Genomic DNA, 19,094 nt, shown 5'->3' with positions numbered 1-19,094 from the left:
TGTTAAGAAGGTGCTTACTTTTGTATGTCTGTGATAGAAAAAATAATGGATTGCATCTGTGGCATGGTCCAAATCACTTAATCAATGCTTTAAAATTTTATTGAGTCCATAGTAAGTACTAGGCACGACAGGGACACAAAAAATATTATGACATACTTCTTGATCTTAGAATGATCACAGGGACAATGCTTACAAATAACTAAAACAAACACTGGTGCATGGAGTAAAAATGATCTGCTTCAAATCAACAAAAATGCATTAAATGACTAGTTATGCCATATTAAATCCCTTCATACTAAATAGTTATGTATTCTCATGCTTACTCCACATGTAATTTTTATAATGGAAATACTACTAAAATAATAACTATATTTACATAATTGTATTCGTGGGGATTTTTCAAAGCTTACGCTAATCAAGATGCAATGTGAGAGAGATGCAATGTGAGAGAAATAGTCATATACAAGATTTAAAAATATGTAAAAAAAACCCTAGTGTGATCAAAGAAAAATATATATGTGAGTATTAGTTAACTTCATCTTTAAAAACAAAAGTGGGAAGATGGATATTTCACAGCCAGAAAGGAATATGCTAAATGAGTTAATTTTTCTTGGTTTTTTTTTTTTTTTTTTTTGAGACAGGGTCTCACTCTTTTGCCTAGGCCCAGGTGCAGTGGCATGACCATAGCTCAGTGCAATCTCCAACTCTTGAGCTCAAGCAATCCTCACACCTCAGCCTCCCAAGTAGCGAGGCCTACAGACGTGAGTCACTATGACTAGCTATGAGCTAAGATTTTTTAAAAGTATTCAGTAAGCTCATAAATACCAACATTTCATTGAATTCACAGATAAAATATTGGTTTAGAACTTAGTATTTCTTAATTATTTTTATTTACTTATTTGTAACATAAAGCAACTGAACCTAAATATTATTGCAGAATGGAGTTTGGCAACGTTTGTTGCTCTATATTAAGGAAACCACAAAGAATAACAGACTAACATTATCCACCCTTCTTGCACTCCCATAATCCTTTTTTCATAACCACTAGTTCTGATTTATCCGTACTATAAATAACATGAAGAATAACTTTGGGCATCCAGTTTTTTCCATTTGAAGATTATTTCTTTAGGATTGATTCCTGGTAGTAAGATTAAGAGATCAAAGGGTTTATATTACCATTTACTGTAAAGATGTCAGCCTGCTGTGATCTGCTTTTTAAAATTTTGCTGAAAACTTTTAAAGAATGAAATCTATTCAAAGCTTTATTTGCAAATATGTCTATTAAACTGGCAAATTCTACATTTATTTGTTTAAACAACTGTAGTCCCTTCTCTTGTGAGCTGTCAGTCCATGTCCTATGTCCATTTATGTCTTGGATTTTTGTATGATTCTCCCTATTTTTTAATAACTTATTTTTATGATAAGCACTGTGATAATTTGTGGTTTGTCTTATTATCCAGGACTTTTTTCTTTTAACACTTAAGATTAGTATATTATTAGATACTAAAATTACTAACATTATCATTTGTTATTTTCTGTATATTTTCTAACCTTTGAAAGTCCCATTTATCTCTAAAAGTTTATAAATATTAAATTATATTTTCTTCCTTATTATCACTTGATTTCTACATGTAATTCTAATTAATTTTCAATGTATAATACTGTGAGATACAGTGTCTAAACTGTTACTTTACCAAACATCCATCAGTTTATCTCATGCCCATTGATTGAAAGGCAATTCACCTTCCAACTGATTTTTGATACATCCTTTATGATAGTTTCCTCACATACTTTCAGATGAATAATAATTTGTCACATTTGTATATTTTTAAGTGTAGTGAAAGGACATGAGCATGATACTCAATGAAATCTAATTATGTAGAATATACTGAAATAACTACTCTCTCGCATTTACTCACTCTCCTGCGTCATGTCTGATATGGTTTGGATGTTTAGCCTCTCAGAATCTCATGTTGAAATTTGTTCTCCAGTGTTAGAAATGAAGGACAAATGGGAGGTGTGTGGGTCACGTGGGCAGATCCCTCAGGAATGGCTTGGTGCCCTCTCTGGGACAATGAATGAGTTTTCACTTTACTAGTTCACTCCGAGAGCTGGTTGTTTATAAAAGCCGGGCACCACCTCCTCTCTCTCTTCCTCCCTCTCTCACCATATGACACACCTGCTCCCCTTTTGCCTTCAGCTTTTACTGGAAGCTCTCTGAGTCCCTCACCAGAAGCAGATGCTGGCTCAATTGTTTCTGTACAGTCTGCAGAACCGTGAGCTAAATAAATCTCTTTTCTTTATAAATTACCCAGTCTCAGGTATTCCTTTATAGCAACACAAAATGGACTAACACACTTAGTACTCAACGTCAACCACCGGATAGTTTTCTTCTATAGTATTTCCAAATATGATTAGTTAATTCTCCATTCAGGTTTTATATTTTTCAGTTTTAGTCTCTAAGGATGCTTAAAACTGTACATATAATTACTTGGATTTAGTAGAATATTGTATCCAATTTATATATTTCTATTTTCTAAGTTATTATTAACTTGTGTAATTATGTAGTTTCTGTAAATCTGGTGAGCATATTCTCAAGTTTCTTTTCCCATACTCCTCAAGATCTTTGCCTTCACTAACTTTAACTCCCCACAAAGAGAAGTTTAAGAAATAAGAAAGGTAAGATACTGGATTTTAGGAAGCCTTTTAGGGATCTTTGTCTTTTGGAAAAGTATTCAGAAAGTAAAGCAAGCAAAGGAAAGGACAGAAAAGTACTAGTAGGACTAGGTTTAAGAGAATCTTTTTACAAAAGTGTATGAGCATATATTTCAAGAAGAGTAGGCACCATGTCTGTTTTGATTTACTGCACTGCCAGCACCAGGTGCACAGTAGGTGCTAAATAAATATTTGCTGATTGCATAAAGGACATCAAGATGGCAGAGAAGGAGGGGTGAGAAAGAGAAGGGTGCGGAAGGGAGAAGAGAGAGGAGGAGGAAAGGGGAAATGAATGTGTGAGTGCAAGTATATGTTGGGTTAGCTTGCTTTGAGTAGATTTTGTAAATTGTCTCATGATTCTACCCTATTCTGGAAGAAGAATCCGGGTAACACATTTTAGATGACCCAGAAACACTTTAAAGTAGGAGCTTTCTAAACCACCATTTGTCTCTTGCTCCTCTGTGACCTTGATTCTGCTATGAAAATTCTAAAGTGCCTATAGTCAAATTTCACTGACAGACTCCAGATGAGTAACTCCAATGTTTCCTCCATTCTCAACTTAGGAATTCCATATGACTTAGAAACACCACTCATCTGCTTCATGTGTTGATCAAACTGGTAAGGATGACTGTCATGTCAAAAATTTCACTGTCATAAGATGACAAAAGTTAATATACTACTTTACATATATTTCATACCTAGAAGAATACCATGAATCAGCTGTCCAGATTTTTGCCAAAAATCCATTCCATTTTAAAATATGATTAGATTTCAACTTGGTTTAGATCAAAAGTACCAATGCAATTTAAGGCAACAGGCTGTAAAGTAAGAGATTAGGAGTTCTGAGGAAGCAGGAAAGAGGACTGGTAAAAAGTATCATACCATGTTCTAAGTATAAATCCTGCTAAGAGATGCTATCAATTTTGTAATATTGTGCTAGTAACTACTTCTCCAGAAATGCTAAATGTGATGTTAATTATCTCTAAAATTGTTCCTTGCCCTGTACACACTTCCATATTGCAACAGCATCTCATCAAGATTAGAATCATTCAATTCATTAATTCACTCATTCAACAAATATTTATTGAAGACTTACTAAGTGCTAGGGAACACAATGGCACAAAATATGTACCATCTTTGCTATCAGGGAGCTTACCATGTAGTGGTATTAGTATATTAGTAGTAGTATTAAACAAATAATTACAGAAACAACTAACATATGTTCTATGCACACATTATCTCATTTAAGATAACAGAAGCAATGAGGTAAGATAATCACCATTTTATGGATATGGAAATGAGGCTTAAATAGGCTCACACTAGTAAATGTGGAATTACAAAAATTGGAAAATTTGGAGAAAGAAAAAGTATGTAGCAGGATATCTGACATTGCCTAAGGGTCAGGGACATTTCTCTGAAGAAAAAATCTTCACAGTTTAGATTTCTTGATCAATTTAAATTATGATAGACCAAACACAGACTTAAAAACTATAATTCTTCAATAGATGAACTTCACCATTTTGTGTTTTAGAATCCACCTCAGAACCACTACAGTGAAAGCACAGTTCATAAGGGGAATACCAAAAAAATAGTGTTCACGCAGAGTATCATTTTAGGTATCTTTCTTTTGGACTGTATGAGACTGCAAAAATCAATTTTGGAACATCAATTTCTCCAAAAAGCCATAAAATAGACATTTCTGCTTCACTGATTCTTGATCGTTAGGATGTTTGAAGATGATTAAAGTTTAAAGAGGTCACTGCTTATACCTCAAATAATTACCAGTCTATTATTGCCTGATAATTGCAAATTTTTTCCTCATATTTCCAAAAGTAGAATGTATACACTTTACTCCAAATTCCTATCTTACTCTCCCAGTCTAAATGACAGAGATACGGTAATGAAGAGAACTTACAAGTTCTGGATACCTTTTTTCTTTCCATCTAAATTAGTTTATATTACTGGTTGTCAAACTTCAGTAAGCATCCAGATCACCTAGAAGCCTGCACCTCAGTTCTGGAGTTTCTGATTCTGTAGGTCTGCAGTGGGGCCAGAAAATGTGCATTCCTAAGTTCCCAGGTGATGCTGACTCTACTCATCCAGGGCCTGCTCTTTCAAAACCACTTGTCTAGGAGGTGAATCATAGGGAGATCTGTAACTGAAGGTACAAAAGTACTTATATTTCCCAAATTAACTTAATTCCATTGGTCCTTAATTAGCATCACTGATGGTTGTAGGAAGAAACAGCCACATAAAACTCAATAAACTTACTACAGAGATAGAATTGCAGGCGCTGTCCTTTTCTGTACCACTTAGGAGACAGCACAGCATAGTGTTTAAGAACAAATGCTGAAGTCCAATTGTCTGGATTGGAATCCAAGCTCTGCCACTTAGTAGCTATGCAGTCTTGAACAAATTAATTTCTCTGTGCCTCAGTTTCCTCATCTATAAAATTGGGAAAAATCATACAATAATACCCACCTCACAGAACTTTCGTGAAAATTTAGTAAGTACAGCACTTAGAACAATGATTTATATTACATATAAATATGTATTGACTAAATCCTGGTCTCCTGAATAAAGACTTAACAAAAGCGTTTTCTCCAATCTCAGAACTACGTGTAGCTGTTCTCCTGAGCAACTTCCTTTATTTTTCACTTTTATGCTTTATTCACTCAGAAGTGAATTTCTGCCCACATCCAATTTAGCTGACCATGCTTGTTTCCTCATGGGGGCCAGGTGTGCAATGGTTGCAAACTCCTTGGTAGTGTATGCAGCCTGTTTGCATGGATTGATCTACGGGGCCTTGGAGACAGCCCTTTCCAGTGTGCTTTCATGTCTCAGACCTTGCACCGTCTTCAATCTAGGCTCCAGAGAGGTGTGCAAGGTACTATTGGAAAGCCTCCGGGCACCATGGCCATTACGCAGGCCATCATATCAATCCCCACTAAGCTGCAGAACAAGGAACATGTGATTGAGGCCCTATGCAGAGCCAAATTCAAGCTTCCTGGCCACAGAAAATGCACATCTCAAAGAAGTAGGGCTTTACCAAGTTTAACGTGGATGCATTTGAGAAGCAACTCATCCCAGACGGCTCTGGGGTCAAATGTATCCCCAACTGTAGCCCCCTGGACAAGCGGTGGGCCCTGTACTAATGAGGGCTTCCACTGTGCTGGCTCTTCCTCACTACTCAGACCCACCAATAAATCCTACTTCCTGCTCTCCCAAGTCCCCAAAAAAGAACTGAATTCCTGACCTATATCTATTATTGTATTTTATTTTTACTTTATTTTGCCTTGCCTTGCCTTGCCTTTCTTTTATTTTATTTTAGACAAGGTCTCCCTGTGTTGCCCAGGCTGGAGTGCAGTGGTGCAATCATAGCTCACTATAACCTTGAACTCCTGGGCTCAAGTGAGTCTCCTGCCATAGCCTCCTAAGTAGCTAGGGCTACAGGGATGTGCCACCATGCCTGGCTAATTTTTTTATTTTATTTTAATTTTTTTATAGAGACACTGTCTCGCTCTGTTGCCCAGGCTGGTCTTGAACTCCGGCCTCAAGCGATCCTCCCACCTTGGCTTTCCAAAGTGCTGGAATTATAGGCATGAGCCACCGTGCTTGACCCATATCCATTTTAGATGAACTTCTGGTAAATATTTTTATATGTTCATCCTATATAATAAAAGTATATAGTTATATCCTCATTAAATATGTATATATGCTTTTTTTCCCTTCTCTCGGGTTTATCATCCCCTCATTTTAGCCTAATTTATTTAACATAGCTTTGCAAGTGTCTCCAAATCCTTTATTGGAATGTAGCAAGATATATAAAAATCAATCATTCAATAAATATTATATCTCTGACTTTTTTCTATATTTAAATACCACAAATATTAAATAGAAGTAAACTAAGAACAAATTACCAAACTTCAATTATGAACTAAAAAAAAATGACTTGAGCTATTCTATTTTTCTTTTCTTTCTGAGAGTTCTTTTTATTGGTAAGCCAATTTGGGGACCATGTAAATATAACATATAACACTATGTACATACATAAAACACACCTAATACATACACATGCATACAAAGTTTCAATAGCTTTTATCACAGAACTCTAGCCATGAGATCCTCTAAGTTCCACATAAATCTGCATTCATTATGTTTCCATTCCTCTCTTTCCCTTTCCAACAGTAGGTTTCCCCACTTCTCAGCCAGGTTTCCTCCATGGATGGAGCTGTCTCTCAATCTCCTAGACTTTAGACCTTAGGACAGAGATGTCTTCTAATCCCTTAGACCTGAGGAGGTGTCTTTTAACCTCTCAGAACTTGAAAACTGCTGCAAGAAGAACCACCAATGGAGGTATATTTCAACCTCCTAGATCTAGACCTTGGACTATGCTTATAAAAACATCGATAGCAAATTCCAAATAGTCAGAAAAGATAATAGAGACAGAGAGCTTAACAGATTCCATATTTACATACCACACATTAATACAGGTAAACACTCAATATAGAGAGAAATGCAAGAGGTTAAAAACAAACGAACTGCAGTTTCACCTAATAAGCCCTGAAAATGCGAAATCAAAATAATTAGGTTAGTTCCCACTTTCGAAACCTAACGGCTGGGGGCTTATCCAACCCAAAATAAATGGAAATTCTGATTGAGAGGGGCATCCCCCATTGTGTGGTACCTTCAAACAGCACTCATCCAACCGGACGCAATTTTCAAAATCCAAATCCAAAGTTCCTTTCTTCAGAGGCAATCAGAAAGCAATCACAAAGGAAGTGATTGCAGCCCGTGGATCAAGGAGTAATTTTGACTTTCAAGTATTATTATTTAAGAAACAAATTTTGTAAGGCTATAGCTGACATTGATAGTGATTCCTCTGATAGGTCTGGATACAGTACACTGAAAACCTTCTAGGAAGTATTTATCACTGTAAAAGCCATTAAGAACATCTGTGATTCATGAGAAGAGTTTAAAATATCAACATTTTAAATCTAAAAAATATATATATATTTCACTAGGTTTCAAGAAACATCTTGTCTTAGTGACTTGATTATCTTTTATAATATTATTGTTTTCAGTTTATTAGTCACAGCTACTGCCTACAACATTGCAGAAAATTAGTTAAAATGGGATAAATTCATTCTGGCACAAATATTGTAAATGAGTAAACAAACAAACAAACAAATAAAATATCAACATTAACTGGAGTTTGAGAGAAGTTAATTCCAACCTTCACGATGACTTTGAGAGGTTTAAGACTTGATTGGCAGAAATAATTGCAGATGTGGTAGAAACAGCATGAGAACTAGAATTAGAAGTGGAGCCTGTGGTTATGACTAAATTGCTGCAATCAGTTTTTCATGATAAAACTTAAACAGATGAGGAGTTGCCTCTTATACATGGGCAAAGAAACTAGTTTCTGGACATAGAATCTATTACTGGTGAAGATGCTGTGAACACTGTTAAAATGACAGCAAAGGATTTGAAGTATTACATAAACTTAGTTGATAAAGTAGCAGGGTTTGAGAGGATTAACTCCAATTTTGAAAGAAGTTCTGTGGGTAAAATGCTGTTCAATAGCATCACATGGACAGAAAAATCTTTCCTGAAAGGAAAAGTCAATTAATGCGGTAAACTTCATTGCTGTCTTACTTTGAGACATTGCCACAGCCACCCCAACCTTTAGCAACTGACCCTGATCAGTCAGCAGCCATCAACATCAAGGCAAGACCCTCTACCCACAATAAGATTATGACTTATTGAAGGCTCAGATGATTGTTAGCATTTCGTAGGAATAAAATATGGTTTTTTAATTTTTCAAGTCTAATGTTTCTATTCCGTTCATTTTCTTCTTGCTTGTATCCTATTTCATTAATTTCTACTTCCATATTTTCCCATTCCTTTCAAATGCATTTTCTATTACCTTATGAAGTATAGTTAAAACAGCTGCTTTAAAATTTTTTTCTCATATTTTAAACTCCAAGTCATTTTACTGTTGGAGTTTGTAGATTCTCCCCTAAGAACTGGTTACATTTTTTTGGTAGTTACTGATTGTATTCTGTACATTGCAGAATGTTACGTTGTATAGCCTCTGAAACCTATATAATTCTCTGGGGAATGTTGGTGATTTGTTTAAGCAGGCATTTAACTCATTTACGTTCAGACCCCAAGTGCAGCCTTACTTTCTCTTGGCTGTGTTCCACATCTCAGTTGTGTTCTCTAAGGGCTGGCTGTGCCAGTTTGAGTCTGTCCCAAATATATGCAACTCAAGGGTTAGTCAGAGATCTACAAGTTTACATGCATAATTAGAGAATCATTTTTTTTTAAACATAACGCTATTGTACACTTAACAGACTACTGTATAGTGTAAACATAACTTTTATATGTACTGGAAAAAACAAAAAACTTATGTGACTCCCTTTATTGTGATAATCAATTTATTGTGATATTCACTTTATTGCAGTTGTCTGGAACTGAAACTGCAGTATCTCTGAGGTATGCCTGTGTGCTATTCTATGCATTTACATCAAATGATGACCCAAACCCCTTCTAGTAAATCTTCACTAGAAAAACCGCCAACAACATTCTTTTGGCTTTTTAACAAATATATATTTTTTTCAGTTTTTATTATCAAATAGCAAGAGATCTTAATTATTAGGTTGCATATCATGTCTGTCCAACCAAACAACTGAGGCTAGAGTTCACCTGTTTTTTTTTGCTGTCGTTTGTTTGTTTTGCTTCTTCCCATCATCACTGATAATGCTAGATCCATAGAGGATATTCAGTGAGCAGTTGTGGACTATGGTAATCAGTTGACAATAATAAATATGTTCAGTCTTCTGCAGGTGTTTGGAAACTCACTTTTTTATTTGTCTAAACCTATAAACATTGTTTCTTCACTATTACTTCTAAATGTTTCCCAGGATCTTGCCAAAAGGCCTGAATAACCAACCAATTTCAAAACAATTTCAAATATATTAGTACTTGACATGGAAATTCAGGATGAAGTTTCACATTTCTATATATTAAAGCTGAAATGGCATTGGGGAAATGATATTAAGCGCTATTTTGGCTTGGAAGATTTCTGGTATGTAGAGGAATCAGAATAATCACAAGAGTCTATCAAAACAGGAGATAATGCTTTTTATGGCCACTTAGTCAATGTAGCAAAATTGGCTTATAAGATGAATTATTTTTCACCAGTAATAGAGAGAACTACTATTGTATTATATCCCATATGACCAGGATTAGTATTATTTTATGCCACAATTAATGATAAACTTAGACAACAAATGGATATTTCCATATGGATTACATTTTAAATTTTTTAAAAAATTATGTCTTTTTCTTTACTCAAATACTGTATAACATTTCTTGAACCCTTGAATTTGACTTAATATTTAAATGTACAATACATATGTTGCACAATCTATCACTTACAAATACTGACTTTCTAATTTCTTCATTTTGCAGTTATTGTTCCACTTTCCCATTTTAATAATTTTGACTTCCATATCTTTCTCTACTTATTCTCAAGGCTTTTTAAATCAGAGACCATCATCAAAATATACATAATTTATTTTCTATTTTCAGAATGAATTCAGTATAATCTCATTAGTTCAATCTACAATCCACAGAATGATATTGTCTCCCCTGTCTTTTGTCCTAGATTGCAAGCATGTCTGTTTAATATATCTGGGTCAAACATATTTTTGTAACAGGAACCTAATGGATATTAAGGAATTTTGTGCCATTATGAAAAAGATGACCTATTATACAAATATCTTTATTTTTTAAGCTTCCCAAGGTTAATAGATAACATACTTTCCAAACAATTTGCCATAATTTTATTGCATACTATATGATACGTTGCATTTTTTAAGTACTTGAAAGTTTACAAAATGCTTTCACTACCTTGTCTTTCCAATAACACTGTGAAGTAGGTACAGAAAAAGAAATTTGGTCTCAGAGAGATTAAGTATATTGTATAATGTTTTACAGGAGAAACAAATAATCCAGTGAAGTTACAATTGGTAGACAAGGTGTCAAGCTGAACCAGCCTCTGGACAGCCATTCCTGCCTACTCAGATCCAAGAAATAATTGGGAAAGACCCTCATGGGAAAAACATTGCTTTAATTGTCTATAACCCCAAACTAGGGTACTAAAGGAAATGCAAATTGCCATCAATCAAAACAATGATTTAGGCTTCACCAAATATCTAATAAAATATTTTGATTCACAAGATCTATGATAGTTGGGAATAATACAAATAAACCCTGAAGGGATGACACACACAAGAAATCACTAAATCATTAAACAATAATTGTTTCCTTAACTATTGTTAGTTATATAACATTCCCAAACTAGTAATCCCAGTAATTTCCCCAATCTGAGTCTTTTAAAGTTTCATTAGCTCTTTCTTGAAGATGGCTACTAGAATCATAGACTAAGAGATGTTGGTGCCACTCCAGCCATTCAAGAAGGACCAGATTATCACTTCTGTTTTATTAATTACAATATTCCTATCAATGCCTAGGTTTTTTGGACTTCTTGTGTACAGCTCCATCTATGAGTATATATCACCCTATGTTCTTGAAAATATTCTTTCAATCTACATTTATTGAATGTATTTTGTGTGCCACCATTAAAACACGCTCAAGGAGGGCGAAGATGAATTAACATAGTGCTTGACTTCACAAATTCATAACTAGAAGTATATAAAAATGAAATAATGTCAATACTATAAAACAAGTGATATAATCGTGCTTATGAAGAATTCTATGCAAGCACAGGGAAAGGAGGACCTAATTTGAACTGATGGGTTAAGAAAGACTTTAAACAGAAACTGATGCTCAAAATACACTCTAGGGAAAGAGAGCAGCATTCTGAAAATAGAAAGATATGAAATAGCAGACCACATTCTGAGAAGCAAAAAGGATTTTGGTAAACTCTAACTGCAGACGTGCGAAAGGCTGGTAGGGGAAACAACAGGAAAAGCTGAGAGAAGCTAGATCACAAAGGGTCCTGGCATGTTGGACTGTTTCAATCTGATCAATAGGAAATGTAGATTCATTAGAGTATTTTAAGCATTTAAATGATGTCCTCTGTTATTACCTTACATGTTTCAAACATCTAAACATGGGTGATAAGGCCAAGGCAAGCAAGAGAAACAGGAGACTCTTCACAAGTCTCTCATCCACATAAATGAAGACCTCGGATAACATAGCAGCAGCAAGGATGTAAAGCAGGTAACAAACTGGAAAGGCATTTATCAGGTATAAGTTATAGGAATTTATGACTCATTAAATGTGAAGAATGAGGGGAAACTGGAGACTATATTAATGTTCCAAATATTTTCTACAGTTTACATGCTAGAATGGATAGTGTTAACGAGGACAAAGATTGAGAAACAGGGCCAGTGGAAAACAGAGGAGTGAATCAACATAAGAAGTTCGTACTTCTGATGCTGAGTTTCAGGTTCTATATTCTTATACAGTTGACCCTTGAATAACATAGGTTTGAACTGCATGGGTCCATTTATATGTAGATTTTTTCAATAAATATACTGGAAACTTTTTTATAGATTTGCGACAATTTGAAAAAACTCACAGATGAACCACAGAGCCTAGAAATCCTGAAAAAATTTAAGGAAAAGCTGGGTATGTCATGAATGCATAATATATATGTGGATACTAGCATATATTAATACATACATAAACAAATGTATTATTGTTAGGGTGAGGACTCACAAGGAGTTCACAGCACAGGCTGGAGAAAGATTTCTCACACAATTATTAGGATATACAGAAGTAAATGTGTATTTATTTTCCTGAGAAAGAGAGAGAGAGAGGGAGGGAGAGAGAGAGAGCGAGCGAGCGAGAAGGGCCATGGCACTGAAGAAAAGGTAGTGGGTCACACCAGGCTGCTGAGGAAAGTTGCACAGAGTTTTAAAGGGTAAAAATGGCTTTTTTCCCTCTGTTTCAGCAGACTGAGAACAGAAGCAGCAGCAAAGCAGTTGCAGGTGCTCTTGATTTTTTTTTCTCTGTGAGACTGACTATCCGAGTCCTTGGAATCTGGTACTGGTGAGAACTGAAGTGGGGCACTTGCACCCTACTGTCTGCTTCGGGCTCTTCAAGGCTGAGATAGCAACACTCAGAGATAATGAGTTGTACCACAGGTGTTTTAATTAAACTCACAAAGGGCAGTTGTGTTATGAGTTTCCTTTCCAAAGGGGTAATTGTGTGCTGTGAGTTTATTTCTCTTACTTTGTGTTAGACAGTTTATTTTCCTCTGTTACATAATTTATTAGGAAGACCATCTTTCATTTATAAAAAGTTAAAATTTATCAGAAATTACACACATACTTACTGGGCATGGTGTCATTTGCAGTCAAGAGAAATGTAAACAAATGTAATGATGTAGTATTAAATCACAACTGCATAAAATTAACAGTAGTACATGCTGCACTACTGTAATAATTTCACAGCCACTTCCTGTTGCTATTGCAGTAAACTCAAGTGTTGTGAGTATCCACTGAAAATACCATGTAATGCTAATCATCTCTGTGTGAGCAGTGTGTCTCTCCAGTAAATTGTGCATCATACAAAAAGGGATCTCTTGCAGTTCTTGCATATTTTTCATCATGTTTAATGCAATATTGTAAACCGTGAATAACAATAGGTGACCCATACGAAGTACTACGGGTGCTGCAGGAAGTAAGTGCTCCCAAGAAGCAAAGTCATAAAACTACAGTAAAAAGTTGAATTGCTCAATATGTACCATAGATTGAGGTCTGCAGCTGCAGTTGTCTGCTATTTCAGACTGATGATTCATCTTATAAACAGATGGTATAAACTTACAGTATTGATAAATACAGTACAATACTGTAAATGTATTTTCTCTCCCTTATAATTTTCTTAATATGTTTTCTTTTCTCCAGTTTACTTCATTGTAAAAATACAGTATATAATACATATAGCATAAAAAATATGTGTTAATATACTATTTATGTCATTGATAAGGCTTTCAGTCAACAGTAGGCTATTAGTAGTTAAGTTTTGGGGGAGTCCAAAGTTATACATAGATTTTTGACCGCACAGGGAATAGGTGCCCCTTACCCTCATATTGTTTAAGGGTCAACCGTATATGCATTTTAATAGGATGGCTAGAGGAAAGGGAAAAAACAGAGGCAAAGAAGAGGGGCTAAATTGGGCAGGCGAACTAGTATCACATCATAGAAAATCTTGACTAGAATAAGAAGCCTGCACTGACTCACAAAAGCAAAAGAACTATCAGAGGTTTTTAAAATAGAAACCTGATATGATAAAATGTTATTTTAGAAGAATAAATATAATGACAAGAGGGGGAAAAAGATCCTAAAGGAAAGAGAGGTAAATTACTAGCCATCAATACAAGTTTAGAGTGATAAAAGCCTATATAAATATGGTGGCAACAAGAGTGAAGAGGAAGGAATGAGCTTGAGAGTCCAATGAAGTCTCTTCTTTCTCCATCCCTGGGTTATCTGTCAAAGGCCCTCTTCACATACTATGTATTTTTTCATCTACTCCAAACCTTCAAGCATCTTCCCTACATGTTGGTGACTCTCAAACATTTATCTGTAGCCCTGAAATTGCTCCTAAATTCCAGATACGTGTATCTATCTGCCTACAGGACACATGTATTTGGAAATGTCACATATACTTCAAACTCAGCATGCCCCAAATTTCCTCCTTAACCTGGTTTCCTACTAGATTTCAGTCTATAACATCACCACCTAGCAGCTTAAATTATAAACCTAAAAGTAATTCTTAAAACCTCTGACCCACCACATTCTTTGCCAAGCCTTGCTGACTACAACAGACAACTAAGCTAATAATGCTCAATCTTATCCAATAATCAACACCTCCACGAATACCCAATCATTGTCTAAATCCCAAATCTACCTTTTTACATCTCATTATTACTTGCATTTCTCACCTGTCTACAACTCACTAACTGGTTTCCACAATGAAGCCATAATTATCCCTATATAATACAAATCTGATCATAACTCTTCCCAGGATAATATCATTCAACACTTCCTATTTCCCCAAGACAAAAATCAAAACTTTAGCAGGAAATATTTATTATTTGACACCTTTTATCTTCTCCAACCTCACTTCCTGTACTAGTTTTCTATTGCTACTATAACAAATTATCACTAATTTAGTAGCTGAAAACAGCACCAATTTATTATCTTACAATTCTGGAGGTCATAAGTCCAAAGTGAGTCTCTTTGGGCTAAAATCAAGGTGTCAGCAGAGCAGTGCTCCAGTGCTTCTTTTGAAGGCTTGAGGGGAGAATCCATTTCCTTCCTTTTCCAGCTTCTAGAGGCTGCCTTCATTACTTGGATCTTGGTCACATGAATACTTGTGTAGTTACATCTCTTTGTCTGACTCTGGCTCTCCTACTTCACTCTTTCCCTTATAAGGATATTTGTGTATACAGTGGGTACACTTGGATAATCCAGGATGATCTGCCCATTCCAAGATCCTTAACATAATCACATCAGCAAAATCCACTTTGCTATGTAATATGACATATTCACAGGTTCTGTGGGTTAGTAAGTAGACATATTTGGGAGGCCATTATTAGCCTGCCACACCTCTTCTTCCCTCTTCTCCTGACTACTAAGATATTCTCTACTCTAGGTGTATAAAATGGAATGCTCAAATGTGCTACAGAATTTTTCACCCCAACATCAGATGCAGCTTCTTTGCCTGAAACATTATGCTCTGTCAAGCCCTTCACCAACATACTCATCATTCTTCACAACTCAGCCTACCACCAAACTCCTCTTGGAAGCTTTTCCTGAACTGTCAAGGTAACAAGTCCTTCTATGTCCTCTAAAATACTATAAAATTCCTCTAGAATGGGGCTTATCATCTCAGTCATAATTCTGATTTACTCATCTGTCTTCCCAATCAGACTCTAATTTTGGGGGGGGACAAAGACTGTCATAGTCATCACTGTATCTAATATAGTTTCTATAATATAATAAGCAACTAAATATGTATTTGTTGAATGCTAACTGAAGAGACAGAAAAATGCTTAAAAATCTATGAGATTCCTAGAAAATTTAGACTTATTTATTTCAGATGAACGCTGATGACCTTCCAGAAACCCCACATTCAAGACTGCAATCAAAGGGAATCTTTTAAAAGTTATCTCTAAAGAAGACTCAGAAAACTCTACTGACCACTTCACAGTCCAGAAATGATTCTTATGTTCTCCAACTGAAGTGATTCAGGATCAAAAAAGGATATAGATTTGTTAATTATAGAGAACATAGCATTAGCAGAAAGTATTGGGAATATCATACCTCTTGGAGGCCACTATTAGGAAATATACCTAGTGGTACAGCCACACAGTGAGGGCTGCGGTGTCAACATGAAGATCCTTTATTACTAACAGACACACATGAAATTATAACTGATCTTTCCCATTACTTTAAAAAGCCGTCCATCAAGGTTCAAGGACGTACACATTATAATTTCTCTCTATGGGCATTCCTGTTGTAAGATCTCATTTTTTAGTCTAATTTAATATATACAAGTTGGTACATAATAACAGAAAGAACATAAAGTTTCATTTTCTCTGAGGCTTACAGATACATATGAATGAGGCTTTACATTTTAAAAAAATCACTTGAAGATATCTTTTTAATGACCTTACTCTTTCTAACTTAAATCCTATTATTTCAATGTTATTAAAATTCTTAGCATGCATATTTAGTCTACATAAAATAGGATGTGGGACAAATCTTTTGTGGCACAATTAAATTGTTCCCTTCAAGGACAAGGTAGCAGAAGGTGAACACTAATTTAATTAACATGGTAAAGAAAGATAAATGGTTCTTTCAAAAAGTGAAAACAAGCATGTCTGTTCTTGTGTATCATTCTAACTTTTGAAATGGGTTAATACAGGGCAGTAATTTGCAAATAAGGAATATTAAACATTATATAAGATTGTTTTACCACTTTGATATCAGAGCAAAATCTCATCAAGATGTCAAATGAATTTTATGAAACCAATTAAATATAGTTTTCAGTGGTATAAAATACGGACAAGCTGAAAAAGAGTGCATGAGAAATATTTTCTATCTGTACTTAAAAACATTTACAAAGTTCGCTAAGAGCATCGTAACTACATGGATAAGTCACTTCAAATACAAAGCAACAAAGAAAGGAAATAATACAGAAAATAAATTATTGTAAAAATGGAACTGAAATTGAATATATCTTATTTCCAAAGGGATCTTGTCCACAAATCTAAACCATGCTTTGCTTTGGAAACTTTAAAGCTAAAATTTCTACATTATTCTAAAAAGAGATATTAGAAGTCTTTTGTTTATATTTTTTTCAAATATTATATCAAGCATTTATTAAATGTCTAGATGTTCTCAAAAATAACATCAAACATTTACTGAATGTCTACTATGTGTTAGGCTCTGTGAGATACATAAAAGCGAGTAAAAATATCCTTATTCCTCTCAAACAGCTTATTATCTAATGGGAATGTCAGATATACGAAACTAACAATAGAAGACTGAATAAAGTAAATGCTATAATTACCGTAAAGTTCAACATGAACTGAAAGGAAGGAGATGTTTTTATGGAATACTTTATGAACATGCATATCAAATAAAGTTGAGTAATGATGAAAATGGAAGCTACACATAATCATCAGAGTTGTTCTACCTCAGAAAGTTTATGTGGGCTGCAGCTTCTAGGGCCAGAGGAAGGAGAGTAGTTCTGAGGAATAGGTTACATGGCTGAAGAGACCAAACCAGGATGGAGGCGAAAAAGTAGTCTTCTCTCCCTTTCATACTCCTCCTCCTTACCAACTCACCCCACCTACTCATTACCACTGTTCATCTGCCCCTTCATTCTACTACCTACTCCTCTCTGCCTGAAGTACCAACACTAAAAATATTCTGCATCAGAATTCCCTTGTTCTTTCCTTGGTAAAGACTTTTCTTGCTTCCCACATCTCACTATCTTAATCCATTGTACTCTGGGGTTTTTAGAATACCCAATACATTCTCAGTGTCTAAATTCAAAATTTGAATAGTAAGTCATTTAAAAAGATGGTGACCCTCCATTAAATTAAATAATTTAGAACTAATAATTTACAAAATAAAATAAACTATTAGAAGAATATTATATTTTTTTCACAAGGGCAGAATATGAATTAAAAACATACTTCAACAGTAATCCATTCCATCTTAAGTTTTGTTTTCTCTCAGCATGTGAACCTTCCACCAATGCAGCTATACATTAAAATTGTTCAGGTATATAATTAAGATGAGATATTTATAAATGTCATATGCATAATTCTTTGGTATTTTGGTACTTGTTTAAACTTCTTAATTTTATAAATATTTTGATGATAAATCTGGAGTCCTAGAATTCTACTATTCTGGTCAGCAAAAACTGAAAATAAGTTAAGGTGCTGATATAGATACCATGTTCTTTATTAAGTGATAGTTTAATATTATGCACTTGCTATTTTTAAAGGCTGCTAAAAGCAACAACCTATAAATCTGCTCCTAAACTTTTGAAGAAATACTATTGAGGACATTGTTATCTAAAACTCCAAGAGAGAAATTTCCCTTAGAACTTAATGGTAGTAAAACTTTGCTTTAAGCAAATTAAAATCCTTCCTCCTTTTTAATCATGAAATTAGTTAACTCTTTTTCTGTAACAGCTTCTAGGAAGCTTACAGCTAAATTTCAAGCTCAACACAGAAATCATATATAGACCTTTAAGGGCCTGTATTTTATTTACTGGTCTTAATTTTCCACCATTACATTTCTCCCCAGTATTGATAATTTGTTTCTATTTTAACATTATTGTAATATAATTTGATTATAGCTACACAAGTTGTATGTGAAATAGTAAAATAAAAACTGATTTTTGTCCTGTTTTTTAAATGTCCCAATAAATGGCTTAATGTTTTTAAGCAATGAAAAGTATGGACATTCAATATCCAATATTTTCGTGAGGCATGTGGTACCACTATAGTTAGAACATGTTTAGTTCACATTCACCCCTTGCCTATAACCCTTCAACAGAATGGCTTTTCCATCCTAATCCTGGTATGCAAGGCTCTCAAAAATCTGACTTTAGCCTAAATTTTTCAAATTATTCACCTTTCCAATCTTCTATCAAACTGACTTTGCCTTCCTTAAAACAGGTCTTGGAATTTTCAATGTTTAGATTACCCTCTTATCAAATGATTTCCCTACTCCTTCTCCCTATCCTCAAAACCTGCTTCAAGTCCATCTTCCTCTACGAACCATCCCCAGGCCTGAATTCTTATAACATATATT

General features: G+C 34.8%; 1 protein-coding gene and 1 pseudogene across 2 annotated transcripts in view; one reads left to right on the top strand and one right to left on the bottom strand.

The window, feature by feature from the left end:
- FER (FER tyrosine kinase) overlaps nucleotides 1–19,094 on the bottom strand; it is a 369,146-nt gene that overhangs the window by 179,273 nt on the left and 170,779 nt on the right. The window lies entirely within an intron of this gene.
- Nucleotides 5,409–5,533, top strand: LOC123648735 (annotated as a pseudogene).

The sequence above is a fragment of the Lemur catta genome, chromosome 12 (genome assembly GCF_020740605.2).
Source record: "Lemur catta isolate mLemCat1 chromosome 12, mLemCat1.pri, whole genome shotgun sequence".
NCBI classification, from domain to species: domain Eukaryota; kingdom Metazoa; phylum Chordata; class Mammalia; order Primates; family Lemuridae; genus Lemur; species Lemur catta.
Note: the sequence above shows the minus strand (reverse complement) of the source record. Positions and strands in the feature narration are given on the sequence as shown.